Raw genomic sequence first — 14,664 nt, 5'->3', positions numbered from 1 at the left:
ACTAAAATGAGCGTGTTTCTTTCTTTGTTCGCTTAGCTATGCAATTGGTTTTGTCTTATCGATGGTGATTTCATACTGTTTTCGGTTCGAACGTACAAAATATTTATGCTTAGGATAACAACAACACATATCAAACGATTCCAGAATCAATTCCTAGAAATGTGCAAAACGATTCGGTCGTTTGCGGGCCATGTGTTTTGTTTAGCCTTGTGTGTTTCACACAGAAGGAAATTTGCATATCTCTTTTGCAATTAAGATAAGTTGACTTATAACCTGACCTAATTTCCTATCGGCGTAAACCAATTCTCATTATCGATTGGTTTCTTCGAATAGACCTTAATCCGGCATGGATATATCCACGGTATATGCGATTCTAATTGGACTAGTTTTCATACTTTTTGCCGTCAAGTGCAACCATCCCAGACCAAGGAATTTTAGGAAGAGCAATCATACGTTTGTGTACCCTTGCCCACCCGGTGAACTGTCGCTGAGAGGGATGTGCAGAAAAGTCAGCGACGAATACGATTAAGATCGCCATTTAGTTTGTAAGTAGCGTTTTGGTTTGTTCAAGCTGAAGTTTAAATGGTGTTAAAAAAATAAGTCGCCAAATTAATTATGCTTTTTTGATAAAAATTTTAGGACATACGAGCAAAAATAACACAAAAAGAATTGTGTTTTGTTGAGTTAAGCAGCTAAGAATTTTTGTAGTGTAAACGAGATAACAAATGAAAACCCAAATCATAGATGATTGAATAACACAAGTGAAATACTAACAAATACTAACAAAAAAATTGAATTTTCGATATATTATCCTAAAAAATTTAAAAAAATAAAAAAATTCTGTTGTGAAAAATTTTGACTTGCGTGGCCTCTTTAAACTTTATTATTAGAATATTGTACTTGTTATATGTAATTAATATTATGTGCTTCCCATTTTTGGTGGTTTTACGGCGTATCTCCCTTATTAGTGTTCCAGCTTTCGTGACACAAGCATTTTTCTAAAATAAAAAAAAGCTATCTTGAATTTTTAGGTATAGAGTGATTTTGAAAATTTTGAATTTACAGGCACCCTTTGTAGTTCGGTGACGCATTAACTTATCGAAAAGGTGAAAACTGATCGGGACAGGGATTTTTACGTAGTATGGAGTGGTGTAGTCAGTTTTCCTCTTAAATTCACAAATTTTGATATATACATATTAAAATTGTATTTTTTTAAATGTAATCCCCACATAAAATAACAAATACAATATCTACAAAAAACAAAAACAATATATCTTTTCGGCCATGAAAAAATATTCTTCAGGCATTTTGTAACTATTTACTAGCCGAAAATAGACGACTATGAGAAATTGAATATAACGAGCATTTAATATTGCACATACAAATTTATTTTGACCGGTAACTAAATTTTGCAATTAATAAATGTTGTAATTTATGTAAAGGAAAATTTGTACTTTCCATAGTCTACGTATAAAAAATAAAATTATAGATATATGCTTTGTATTTGAAAGTCTAATTAAATTATTAATATATAATAAATTTAGTTTAAATTTATATTAAGATTTGTGAGTTTCAGAAGAAAGTTGACTGCCCCCTAGATCCTACGTAAAAAACACTATCCAATAAGTTAACTGCGCACAGTGTCTAAAAAGGAAGAATTTCCAAAATCATCCTGTAACCAAGATAGCTATGACATTTCTAGGGTCAGGCGGGGAGATATGGCATTAGACGATCAAAAATAGGACACACTGTACAATATGCAAGAACTGTAAAGTTTTGGTATATATCTTTTTAAAGTAATTATCCCTGGTTTAAATTTCATATCAGCCAACATAAATTGGAAAACATGGACGAAATATTATAGGTAGAGGTAATATACAGGGTGCTTCAAAAAAATGTATACACACTTTGAACTTTCATAGAAAATTTATTTACCGTTCTACCAAGTTAAATTTCAGGAAAATAGAAAGCTGAAAGTCCAATGTAAATGAAACATAAATAACAAATGTTAATACTGTTCAAATTGGTGACCTGCAGCATCAATACAATTCTGAGCACGAGTCACCACTGATTCTGTACATCGTATCAAAACGTCCAATGAGATTTCTCTACACACTGCTTGAATCTCATTCCAAAGAATGTCTAGGTTATCTAGGTTACGTGGTTTACGTTTGTACACCTCATCTTTTACTGTGCCCCACAAGAAGAAATCCAGTGGTGTAAGGTCTGGAGAGCGTGCTGGAAACTCGATTGGCCTCCTGCGTCCTATCCACCGGCTCGACAAATTTTGATCCAGGTAAGCTCGTACGTCCCTGTGATAGTGCGGCGGAGCACCATCTTGTTGAAAATAAAAATCATCATTACCGTATAATGCACGAATGGCAGGAAATATGCAATCAGCAAGCATTGTTAGGTAATTAATACCAGTTACAGTGCCCTCAAATCGAAAAGGTCCAATGAGTCCCCTTGAAGACAAACCGCACCACACATTTACACAAGGCAAATTTACAGCTTTTTCAATTGTAATGTGAGGATTTTCTTCACCCCAGTAAACACAATTGTGCCTATTGACAGTTCCATTAAGTTTGAATTGGGCTTCATCCGACCAAATGATGCTACCCATAAATCCCGGTTCACGTATCACCATCTCCTGAATCCATTCACAAAATTGCAACCTTCGATCTGGATCGTCGTCATTTAGCTGTTGCACCAGCCTTGGAATGTAAACACGATACTTGCCTCTCTTCAGAATGTGTAGCACGCTGCTAGCACTTACATCACTTTCACGTGCCCCTTGCCTTGAAGATTTGTTAGGAGAGCGTTGAAACAGTTCCAAGACTGCCGTTGATGACTCATCACTTGTAGCTGTTCGAGGCCGACCTGAATGACCTTTATGCACATTACACACTGTTCCACGAACTTCGAATTTGTCTCGTATGCGTGTAATTGTTAATCTTGAAGGTGGTTCTGTATCATACTCCCTTCTCCACTGTCTTTGAACTTCATTTACATTCTCAAACTTCCAGTACCACTTAATAACCTGCTTACGTTCTTCAAAACTCAAACGTACGTTCCCCATGTTGATATTACAAATTCCAACTGATAATATAACATAGAGGGACGATTATGCTGGCACCTGGCAAAGAAATATAACATTAGCCTTGTAGAACGGGAAAACTACAATAGTTTAAAGCGTGTATACATTTTTTTGAAGCACCCTGTATAATACAATGGCAAAATCTGCATGTAATAGGAAAAGAAAAGTCGACTACCGTTATTTTGAATTTGATTAAATCCGAACGTTCGAGAACGTATGCCGTTTAGCATTTAAATTTCGACAAAACTGAAATACCTATGTATATGTGCTTTATGACTGCCCATCTAACAGAGGGTCGTCAAAATGACGTCATTAATTAGTCACCAAATGACGGAGATGACGTTATATATGACGTCTTTTTTACGTCAATTAGTGTCGTCAATTTTTGTCATTGAAGTGCAATATTTTTTACATAAAATTAAAGTCAAATTTTGGTATTTACTGCGGAAAAATATGACGATTTTTAATTTTTTTTTTGCAATGGAAAAAGTCGAAAGTAAATCATACACAAACTGGCTCTTTAAATCACATAGAATGTATTTTGAAAAATTAATTACGGAAGTACAATACACAGGGTCTTCCATTTGATTTTTTCACGAAAATTTATATTTTCCATTTTGACTCACCCTGTATAAACGATTCGAACTAAAATCAAGTCAATGATAAATGACTGTACCACTTTATAAAATTGTTTGCATAATAAAATATCAGCCGTCCGAAACGGCGTCAAAAATATAGAGTATTAAACACAGGGCATTTTTGACAAAAAATGGGTATAAATCCGAAGACACTCAGGATACACCATAACAACAATACATTAAGTTATTGAGTATAAAAGGGAGTATCTATAAATATCACAAATATACACGATGTTCCATTTAAAAATATTCACACATTTTTATTATTCACCCTGTATATTAAAAAATCATTTTATATTGTTTCTTTTAGTCTCGTCTTTTGTATTTAACATTTTCTTGTTAAACAAATAATAAAGGAAATATATTACTTTCACACACCATTTGGACTCCCGCGTGACCTCAGTTTGTTGTGCCTCTGCTACCGGTGTGTCCGCGTCATTTATTTTTTTGGGTGGAAACAAAAAGTCACATAATTGTTTGCTTGTTTTACATAATTGTCGATGGCAGTGGAAATATTCGCAATGTAACTAAGGCAAATGTGTAAGCGATAAAAAATGTTAGAGATGAAATGGCGGCGAAGGTCAAACTGTCAACGCTGAGATAATTGCATGATTTAATGTGGAATTTTCGATATCGGAAGAAACGCAGTATTTCTTTTTCGTACTTAAATTAATAACAAGTTTATTGTAGTTTACCAACTTGTAAATTTTTCCAGAACCATCGCTGAGTGTCGTTAAACTTAAGGCGATAAATATTGCCGTAACGAACTAAAAACTGGTGTATATCGGAAATGTGATGATGAAAAACAACACCATTTCTGATTTATTATCATATTGAACTTAAAATCAAATCGGTTTGGCGTTGAGAGTATAGCAGGTTATTGCAATAATTCATCTGTGGAAAATTTGTTGTTAAGTTATTGCATGTACAGAGTGGTCAATTTTGTATGCTTCGGTAGGAGACCTTGGTAAGTATAAGAGGTATGGAAAAATCGATGGCACATTCTCGATCGCTTTTTTAAGGGTGAAAACCGGAATCGTCTTATGTTTTCGAGCTATATAACATATTCGATTTTTTACAATTTTTTATTAATGTCGTTGTTATTCTACTTACCAAATTATTTTCATATTTTTAAGGCACTTTTTTTAAGTAGACTGGAATATCCCCAACAAATTTACAATATATTCTTTGCTAATTACATTAAACTATATTTCTTCTACTAAATCATTTTTTAATGATTTTGACATGTGCATTGAAAAGTTATTGTATTTTTTATTAACAAACTGATTTTAAAATTAGGTTTAGTCCAATGTTGTATTAACCTTTGTATATGTAGATATCAAATTTTACCGAAGTCAATATGAACTAACCAACCAATTATAGTGCTCAACAATCAACATGACCGTTGACAGTTCTTTAATTCCACAGTTTTCAGTTTGCTACATTTTCAGAGAAACGATTAAAATGTGTAGAAATAAAATGGCACAAACTGCAGGGTAGTGTGTAAAATTGAGGTCAATTTTACGGTATTTATGGCGCTATGTTATTTAATAGCTATATGACTTATACTAAACAAAAGCCAATATACTGGTGTGTATTTTGTTGACAATTATGTTGTTGGTGCTGTTGTTCTTGTGGTTACATGGAAGAGCGCAAATTGCGAATGTCGCCACTCTTGTATTGTAATATTTCGATTTTCAAAAAAGACAGTTTATGATTATTATTATTATTATTATTATTATTATTATTATTATCATTATTATCGAAAAGAGAAAAATTGGCACCGTTTAGTTGCAAAATGAAAAAATTCAAAATGAACCACTTAGAAAACGATATGTTTGAGTTATAACTCAGATATCATAAATTAAAAAATTAAATACATCCATCAAAGCTTTTGTATCTTTTGCATATCACAAGAGATTATCAATACATGTATCTTGAAATCACCCTACAACTGCCCAATTTGTAGAAATGTCACATTCTTTCCTTATATAATTTTTAACGTATAATTTTATGTCAGTCTCGGTATACGGGGACAGGTCAAAACGTTATCAGATCATGTTGGTTATCGTTAATTTTTTACGTTACGTTTTTACATCACGTTACATGTCACTTAATAAATGTATTCCTGCTGATGATCGTAAAAAAAATATAGTATGAATCATGTTGATAAACTTCTTCAGAAATTCGTTTATTAAACTCTCGCCGCGATCGTGACAAACCAAACTTGTGTCTCAAACGGGTTGCTTTTCTTTCACGTTTCTGTTCAAAAGTTAATTACAATTATTTCAGATGTGTTGTAGCAATTTTTAGTCTTATTGTCAGTAGAGGATGCTATTTTGAACCCTGATTTGTAATAAAAAAATAAATGATAAATAAACAATTTAGTCATTTAAAGGGTGTGAATTGGCCCCCAAAGGTTTGGTTTATTACTTATTCATTCTTGGTATTTATTCATTTTATTAATTGTTTGTAAGGAAATACAAGTATTGCTATAACAAAAATCTCTAATAGGTAATGCATACTTAACGATACGGTCAATTCTAACAGAACACCTACTGAAAAAAATTAAATAAAATAAAACAATATGTTAATAATCAAAATAAAAAACGTATAACCTAAATTAAAATTGACATCAATTCTGCGCAGGTATGCATTCCTTGCTATTTATTGTTTATGGCTCAACTCCATTCCATAAAACTTAAAAGTTACTTTTAGCATGTAACTCTTTTGTAACAAAATTATATTTTATTATAAGCAATGCAATGCAATAAAATATTTAAAATATGATTGACGTTAAAATCACCAAAATCAATATTGAATTGTCAATTTAGACAGAATCGCGGAGTGAAGAATTTCTCCGACAATTTTTTTAGGCTTAAACCAAATTAAAGATAAATTTCAGTTTCATATGACGATTTCTATTTTAACAGATTAGCAGTCGCCACGTTAAGCTTACATCTATACGTATGAATGGCGACCACACATTCCGATAACGATAAAACAAACGATAGGGGATCGTGATGTCGTCCGTTCGAAAACACTTGTGTAGAGTAGCGTAGTCGAGATAATAAACGCGGCACATGACCTTCTGACCCTTGGATAACCGTTCTTTGCTTTGATTGACTAGAATTTATTTATTTAGCATTGTATCTTTTGTATGTCCCTTCAGTCCGTCAAGACGACAAGTTAGCAGTCGGTCGTCGTCATGCCTTCGATAATAAACGCTTTGGTGATGTGTTTCCTTGGCCTTTGCATTTTTTTGGCGCTGACAGCGCATCCAGTTTTGACATTTCCCACCAACGACGCCAGCATCAACGTAGCTACTCCGCCTCCGCCCGTGAAAAGTACGACGCCCTGTATATATGGTTTTGAGTTGGTGAACGGTACGTGCAGGGAGATATTCTGATAACAGGTGAGTGTTCACTCTGAAAGCTTAGTACCGAGTAGGTAACTTATATAGATTAACTCATTGAAACAATCGAGTCTCTAATAGGTAGTATTAATTATTTCGTATAGCATAAATGCTAAAAGAGGCAATATTTGATTATTTCCATTTGCGCGAGGGGTTTTCAAAAATTTCGTGTCCCCTTGTATGGTAATTATAAATTAACACGATACCAGTCGACATTGAAGAAACCTCTCTTTGTTATTTGCTTATCTGATGTAACTAGACTAGTTGGCGCTCAGTATGCCGGACGAGACAATGCGGCGTCATATACAGTGTGTCCAAGATAAGGATACGCTGCATGCTCATCTCGAAATTGGTGAAAGATACGGGGTCGTTTTAAATATTGAAACGATATTAGGGCAAATTGTTTTTTTTTTCGAATAGTTTCCACTTTTTACTTCATATGCTCAATTTTTCCAAAATTTAAACGACCTATATTTAACGCTGTACAGAGTGGGCCAAATTGGACACTTTGTAAAGCAGATAGCCGACACACAATTTTGAAAAAAAAAAGTATAACTTCGAAATGGTTTTTACTAACGCGAGTTGCACTTTAAAAGTGCCTAATTTGGTGCAACCTATAAATTCTTATCTTGAATACATACTTACTATATTGAAGCTACAATCTGTGTATAGTTTGGACTCAATAAACTTTTAATTATAGTCGACGAGGCTTGTCCAAAAACTTTTTCTTCGCACCTTTAAAGAGAGGAGGAAAAGAAAGAAACTAACAGTGTTGCTATTTAGTAATTTTTGGTAACTTTGGACATATTCCCAGAACATGGCCGGAGAGTTTATTTTTTTATTCTGTTTTGCTCGTGGTTTTGCAAATTTATTATATTATTCGTCTTTTACTTTGATAATTTGTCAATCTGAAGATGGATCTTGACATATGAACCGGGATTGGGAATTTGTCCCTCCAAACTCAAATTAAATGTTAATTTAAGACCCACGGACATTAAAATTTAGCCCTGTGTTAGTGAGCGCCATTCAGTGCATATAAATTGCAGTTATATTTGCCGACGCCTGTAAAATTACATGTCTATAGAAAGTTATGTTTTTACGTAATCATCCGGTGTTAGCGATCATCGATTTATGACGCAATAAAACTAACCACGCGAAGCGGACGGGTTTAAAGCATTTTGATAAAAACCGGCACGCAAAAGGAAATATAAAATTGGAAACTCCATCCTGTTAAATATTACTAAACTTTATTTCGCGGAACGGTGATCAACAAAAGGACAAATTAAATATAACGAAGTAATTGGCGGCATTCGTCTTAATATTTAAAATTATGTTGAGAAATTGAGGTTCGGATTTAGGCAGCTGTATGTGAGTTTATTGATAATTACAGTATTTTTTCTTGCAGATATGGACTGTTCGCTCACCTCGAAGATCTTTCCATATTATTTATTAAACTATTTATTATAGGCTAGTCATGGTTGTTGTATGATGAAATGTATGTTATACAAGTGTTAAAAAGGATACTTAATGCAAATAGTTGTATACATGTCTTAATTTTTAGCAAGTACGCGTATTAATAGATAATTTATAATATGAGCGTGTTGCTCGCTTTACCTATCCTTCAATATTTCCGTAGTTCTACGTTAGTAGTTCAGTTTTATACAAAAAAAAAACGGCTTAAAATGTAATAATAAAATTCCTATGACAGAGGCTTTTTTATTCTCGTCTGTTTGCCTACGTTTTATTTGTTCCCCATCATCTAATTCTCCATTGTCACACACTAATCTCAACATATACTTCCAAAAGACACTAACATCTATTAATTAATAAACTAATGATCTAATCTAGAACATTGTGAAAGAGTAGCATTATATCCAAATTAGCCTTGTCTGTTGATAAATTGCTTAAACGCGAGCAACCAATCTTACCAACCGATCAATTGAAAATCACAATCACAATATTATATCAAAATCGGTAATAATACTAATAATAATAATGATAATAATAATAATGATAATAATAATAATAATAATAATAATTATTATTATTATTGTTATTATTATTATAAATGGAAATGAGTTTTCACATTATAGTTTTGTATGTATTGCTATTTCCAGGTGTGGAATGTCTTACCTGCTTACATGCAAAAACTGTGGTTATGATCCGCTCGTGTGAAATAAACTCGTGAGTTAAATGACGTTTACCGCACTTGTTACATAATATACTATTTTCTACTTTCGTCTGTAAAATACCTAGTGACCCACCGATCTAGCATGCGGGAAGCGTCGCTTTACCACGTCCGATCCGAGCCACTTCGGACATTTCCGGGATTTTACCGCATGGATTTGGCAGCAGTCGGATGTTTTCGGAGATATTTCCCACGCTTTGAATTTTGACGGTCATGCCAGTGAATGTATTCCTGTTGTTTCGCGAAAATGTACCCAAAAACTAACGGTGGTAGAAAAAGTATAATATGCAACACGTTCGGTAAACTTTTTAACTCACTCGTTTATTAAAAACTCGTAAGTCAAATGCCGTTTACCGCACTTATTGCATAATATAATATTTTCACACAGCAAACTATTTAATCACGCTTAAAAATCGTATAAAACATAATATTAATGTCATAAAACATGCCCAAGATCTATCTCATTTCACATAGGTTGAAATTCATAGGCGGAATTTTTGACATTTTAAAGTATTTTTTACTTTGGGAAAACTGGTTTGTGCTTTAAATTATTTAATTGAAGTAAATAAATGTTTTAAAGTGATTCTGTTGGCTGAATATTACGGGCCTTTGGATATCATCGGAGTCACGTGACCACATGAATTGGAATAGAATTTTCGGACCCTTAAACATTCCATCACGAGAGTTTTTGTTGGATGTGTATAGCAGGCTCAGTATTCAAAAATCTCGGCATATTCCCAAAATTTAATTTCGTCTATTGTTCGGTATTAGTGAGTTATCAACAGCCCTTTTTATGTTAAGTAGGTGTGTGAAATCCAAACGGAAATGAAGGAACGCTCCCCCGAATGGAACCAATTGAATTTGGACATTATGTTGACGGTATGCATTCGGGAAATGATATCGCAAAACAGGAAATTAACATAAAGGTATTCGACACGTATGGGACAGCCAAATCGATACTTAGTGATATATCGAACTTTCCCGCGGATCGTCAAGGAATAATTGTTTGCATCAGAACTCGTTATAAGCGTAATCTATAAGTGAGCGAATACTTCTCGTGACCGAAACTGCAGTCGGGAAATATAGTTATTTTTGTTTGTCAACCGCAATTTGACGAATATTGGTTTTTAGGTGTTCCAAATTTTCCAGATTTGTGGGTATGGTCGCGATATTGAATGTAATTGTATAAAAAGAAGTCCGGGGGCGTTCTGGGTCATCAAAACGTGAGATAATGGGACCTGAGCAAGACCTTGCTCACTGTTATAGTCGCCGTGTGGCAAGTTTGGCCGCTTCGTTGTAGCCACATTTTTGGTGGATTTATTGTCAGAAATTCTCCGGGAGATATTTTAAATTATTGCAAGGCTTAGACAAAATTACTTAATACAAACTAATGTAGTTACACATCTCAAACGGCGAAGTGTAGCTTAATACCTTAATCTCAGCTACTCAACATTCACCTATTATTTACAATTATAATAAAACAATAAGATCTAATAATAATAAGAGTCTAAAAATTCATTATTGGTAAAATACTAATTTGTTTAGGACAAACACTTTTGTAATTCCCATTAATGGACCTTATATTTCTTCCTAAATACTATGAACTGAGCTGGATTCAAAATATTATATACTATAGCTAAAACACTAGATAATCTTTCAAACAAATTTTCAAAGAAGCTTCCACAGGCTACTGTAATACTTTTTATAAAACTTTGTATAAAATTTCAGTCAAGCTCTGAAAAAGTAAACAGGATGAAACGTGAGCTAGTTCGAGTTAACAAAAACCCTACGCGGGACGAATCCAGAAGTTTTATAAAAAGTATCTTTCAGATACGTTGGTAATGAACATTTCATGACGTTAAATACAACAATTGGGAGTAAAAATTGAAACCGAAATTTAATTTTAACCCATTTCATCGCAAATATTTTCTCTGATATACGATCAAACTTTCTCAAACCATAAACGAATCGGGCACAGCTGTTCTGGATTTTTTGTAATCTGGATTTATCAGCAACGGTTAAGAATGGATAGTATAATTAGAGACAGTATATATCTTTAGAAAGGATACATGCCTCAGAGAGTTTTTTTCGTACTTTAAAATTCAACATATGTTTATTTGATTTTTACAAAACTTCTGGATTCCTCCTGCTTCGGTTTTTGCTTAGTCGAAATTGCTGACGTTTCCCCAATCATCCTGTTGGCTTCTTCAGAGCTTGACTGAAACTGTGTGTGTTTATTTGCATTTAACATTTTGTGGAATATATGTCTTTTTGCATAAATTATAAATGTGGCAGCTATATCCCAATTGACCATTCATTATTACTCCTACGTTTTTTGCGTCATTTGTAAATTTAAGATTTTCATTTTCCAATTGAATTTTAACATGATCACGCAAAAAATTATACCTTCTAGGGGGAGCAAATAGCATAATTTGTGATTTTTTTTGAATTTAGGTTAACATTTTGTTTTTACTATACTGAAAAAGTCTTTTAAGATACAAATTAAGAATAGCTTCGACGTTATCATACTTAGCTGCTTTAAATGTGTGTAACAGCCCGGTGTCATCAGCATATGAATGAATTTAAGAAAATTCCTTAGACATATCAAATGTATACAAGAGATATAACAGAGGTCCAACAATTGAACCCTGTGGCACTCCCGAAGTAACGTTACCCAAATCTGATATACCGATATTAGTACTAACGAACCGCTACGTATTATTTAGATACGACTTGAAAAAAGATACAAATCGATCCGTGAAACCTAAGTGCTTTAGTTTAGCGCACAATAACGCACGATTTACCCAATAGAATTCCTTTGAAAAGTCAAGACCAGTATCATTGAAATATTTTTATCTAAGTTTTTTATTATTAGATCATTGATATGCGGTAAAGCAGTAAGCGTTTTGGACGAAAACCTGACTGGTTTGATGGAATTATATTGTGACTAGTTGTATACGAAAGTACTTCCTGATAAACAACTTTCTCCAACACCTTGCTAAACACAGGTAATGGGCTGATTATTCTATGATCATTGACGCTGGATGAAGAAGCAACCTTCGGAAATGGGAGAACTGTGACTGTTTTTGATATGGATGCAAAGTACCCAGTCTCTATACAAACATTTATGATATGAGTAATGTGATTCAGTATGACCGGGAGACCCAGTCTAATCATAAGTAGAGCAACATTATCACATCCGGCAGCATTACATTGAATTTGTTTTATGATTCTGTTAATGTCTTCTTGAAAAGAAGGATGTGCACCAAATTGTTATATTCTCATCTCATGAGAATTTCGATCTTTTCTTGTGTTGTTATTTTGATTATTAACATATCTCTAGAAATGAGAAATTGCCTCGTCAAAGAAGAAAAATTAGCATCAACTTCCTGCTGATCTAATATCCATGGCAATCGAAGCCTTCAGTTCTTGCGTGAGCTGACTTTTATGTGGGCTTAAAAGCTCCGAATGCCTCCGAACGAATATTTTGGGGGTATTCGGCAATATTTACTCATATTTTGAGACTAACATACTACACGCCTGTGTACACGCTTCAGTTTCTTCAATTTTTTTTACGATATTGCGAAAGGACGATTTGACCAAATTCTTAAAGCCACAATTAATTGATAGTTCCGGGAAAAAGATTTATTTTAAAAAATCATTTAGTTAAGAAAGAGTAATTTTGTTACAACATTTTATATATGAGGCGTTCAAATCTGATTTACAAGTCGACTTTCCGATCAGTTTGTCAACATTGACGATTTCTCTCCTTGTTTTAGCCCTCCATAGTCTCAACGAATTCCCCCGTCCTGCTGCGTGTTTTATTCGATACGATGCTTAATTCTTCTAATTAGTTTATTGCTAATAAAGTTTTCAAAGCGGCAATCACGACGCTGCAGCGTTAACTTCAAGATAACGTGTTTATATTCCATGCTATCTTGGAAAGCTCGTTTAATTTAAGCTTATTTAAGTTTACGACTTTTTTAATAACTTTCCGGCGGACAACTTTTAACGTTTCGGTATTTCGGCACAGTGCTTTGAATTTAGGGTTGGAGTTAATAACAATGGTGGCAAAGCGAAACGCAGAAAAAATCATTATCTGTAGAATGTAAAATAATCGATTGAGTTTGTATTCGTTTCACTGTTGGTTCACCTGCAAATAACCTTTCCAGCGGAAAAAGATTCATTTTGTTCCGTAGAAACTTTCGTGGGTTGCTCATTTCATTAAGCGTTCGGTAAACTAATACCGCCGGACTGTTATAAATTACGATATACACAACATTAACTATATTTGCCAACATCTTACGTGCTTACCTTAATTTACCTTCGACTTTGTCTGGCGGTTGTGTTTGCCTAAAGGAACTAATAGAAAACATTCCGACCCCAAAGTTAACACTACGAGTTCAGCTCCGGAAGTTTCAATTTAATTTCCGCTATATTGCGAAGATTGCGTTTTCCTGCTATAGGATCGCGATTAGAATTATTGTCTCAGATTTTCTACGACTCGATTTTGGCATTTTAATAAATTTGGTCGAATCGAGAATAAAGCACCGCGCTAAGGAATCTACTCCAAATTCTTGAGTGTAAAATATAACGATCTAAGCCGATTTACACCAATCCGGGGTTAATATCGATGATACAGCTTTGTCTAAATCATTTTTGAAATTTGTAATGATTAGGTTTTCTTTTGCAATCTCACTACCTGGTGAGACCCAATCAAGGAAACTTGCTCGGAAAAGTGACGGCCTCATCAGCAGAGGTCGGAAACACACCAAAGGACATTCCACAAAATGCGGAGGAGAATTTGAGCAATTTTTTGTACGGCTTTATTATTAAAAACACTGTTTTTTCTATTTTTTTTTAGAGAACATTGCGTTGAAATAAAATCGAAGCTCTGGAGAATTACTTAACCAAATGATGAATCATTTGAAAGTTCCTCAATTGCTCAGGTTTGCTGATAGTGATGTTACTAATTGTATATAAGTCCTGCTTTTTAGTTTTTTGGTTAATTTTGTGGTAATTAATTTATAAAACCGTTCAAAATTTGAAGTCCCGTTACTATTCTTGATATATCGACGGATGCGCCAGTAGCTATTTACTTCTGTTGATTTGTGTAGAGTTCACTTAACATTAATTTAATCTAATACTAATATATTCCTCGTAGTAATAAATCATTAACAATATGTGACTTAATATAATGATTTAAAAATAGTATATTGGGCAACAAGTGCGGCAAACGGCATTTGACTCATGAGTTTATTTGCCACGAGCCGAGCGGAGCCAGTCTTTAATAAACGATTGATTTAAAAAATTTAACAAACGTATT

The 14,664-nt window shown here is 33.7% G+C and overlaps 1 long non-coding RNA gene across 2 annotated transcripts; it reads left to right on the top strand.

Annotated features, from left to right (window-relative positions):
- The first annotated feature begins 329 nt into the window (after nt 1-329).
- LOC132705487 (uncharacterized) lies at nt 330-8,853 on the top strand. Of its 2 annotated transcripts, XR_009619441.1 has the most exons (4): nt 330-545; nt 1,959-2,296; nt 6,908-7,150; nt 8,556-8,853. It is a non-coding gene; the product is annotated as an uncharacterized LOC132705487 (long non-coding RNA). The 2 variants fall into 2 exon arrangements; XR_009619440.1 differs by lacking the exon at nt 1,959-2,296 and having other exon boundaries at nt 332-545.
- The last annotated feature ends 5,811 nt before the right edge of the window (nt 8,854-14,664 follow it).

Source organism: Cylas formicarius, unplaced genomic scaffold (assembly GCF_029955315.1).
Source record: "Cylas formicarius isolate icCylForm1 unplaced genomic scaffold, icCylForm1.1 PGA_scaffold_7__23_contigs__length_41026272, whole genome shotgun sequence".
In the NCBI taxonomy this organism is placed as follows: domain Eukaryota; kingdom Metazoa; phylum Arthropoda; class Insecta; order Coleoptera; family Brentidae; genus Cylas; species Cylas formicarius.
The sequence above is the reverse complement of the archived record's forward strand: the minus strand, read 5'-3'. Positions and strand labels throughout refer to the sequence as shown.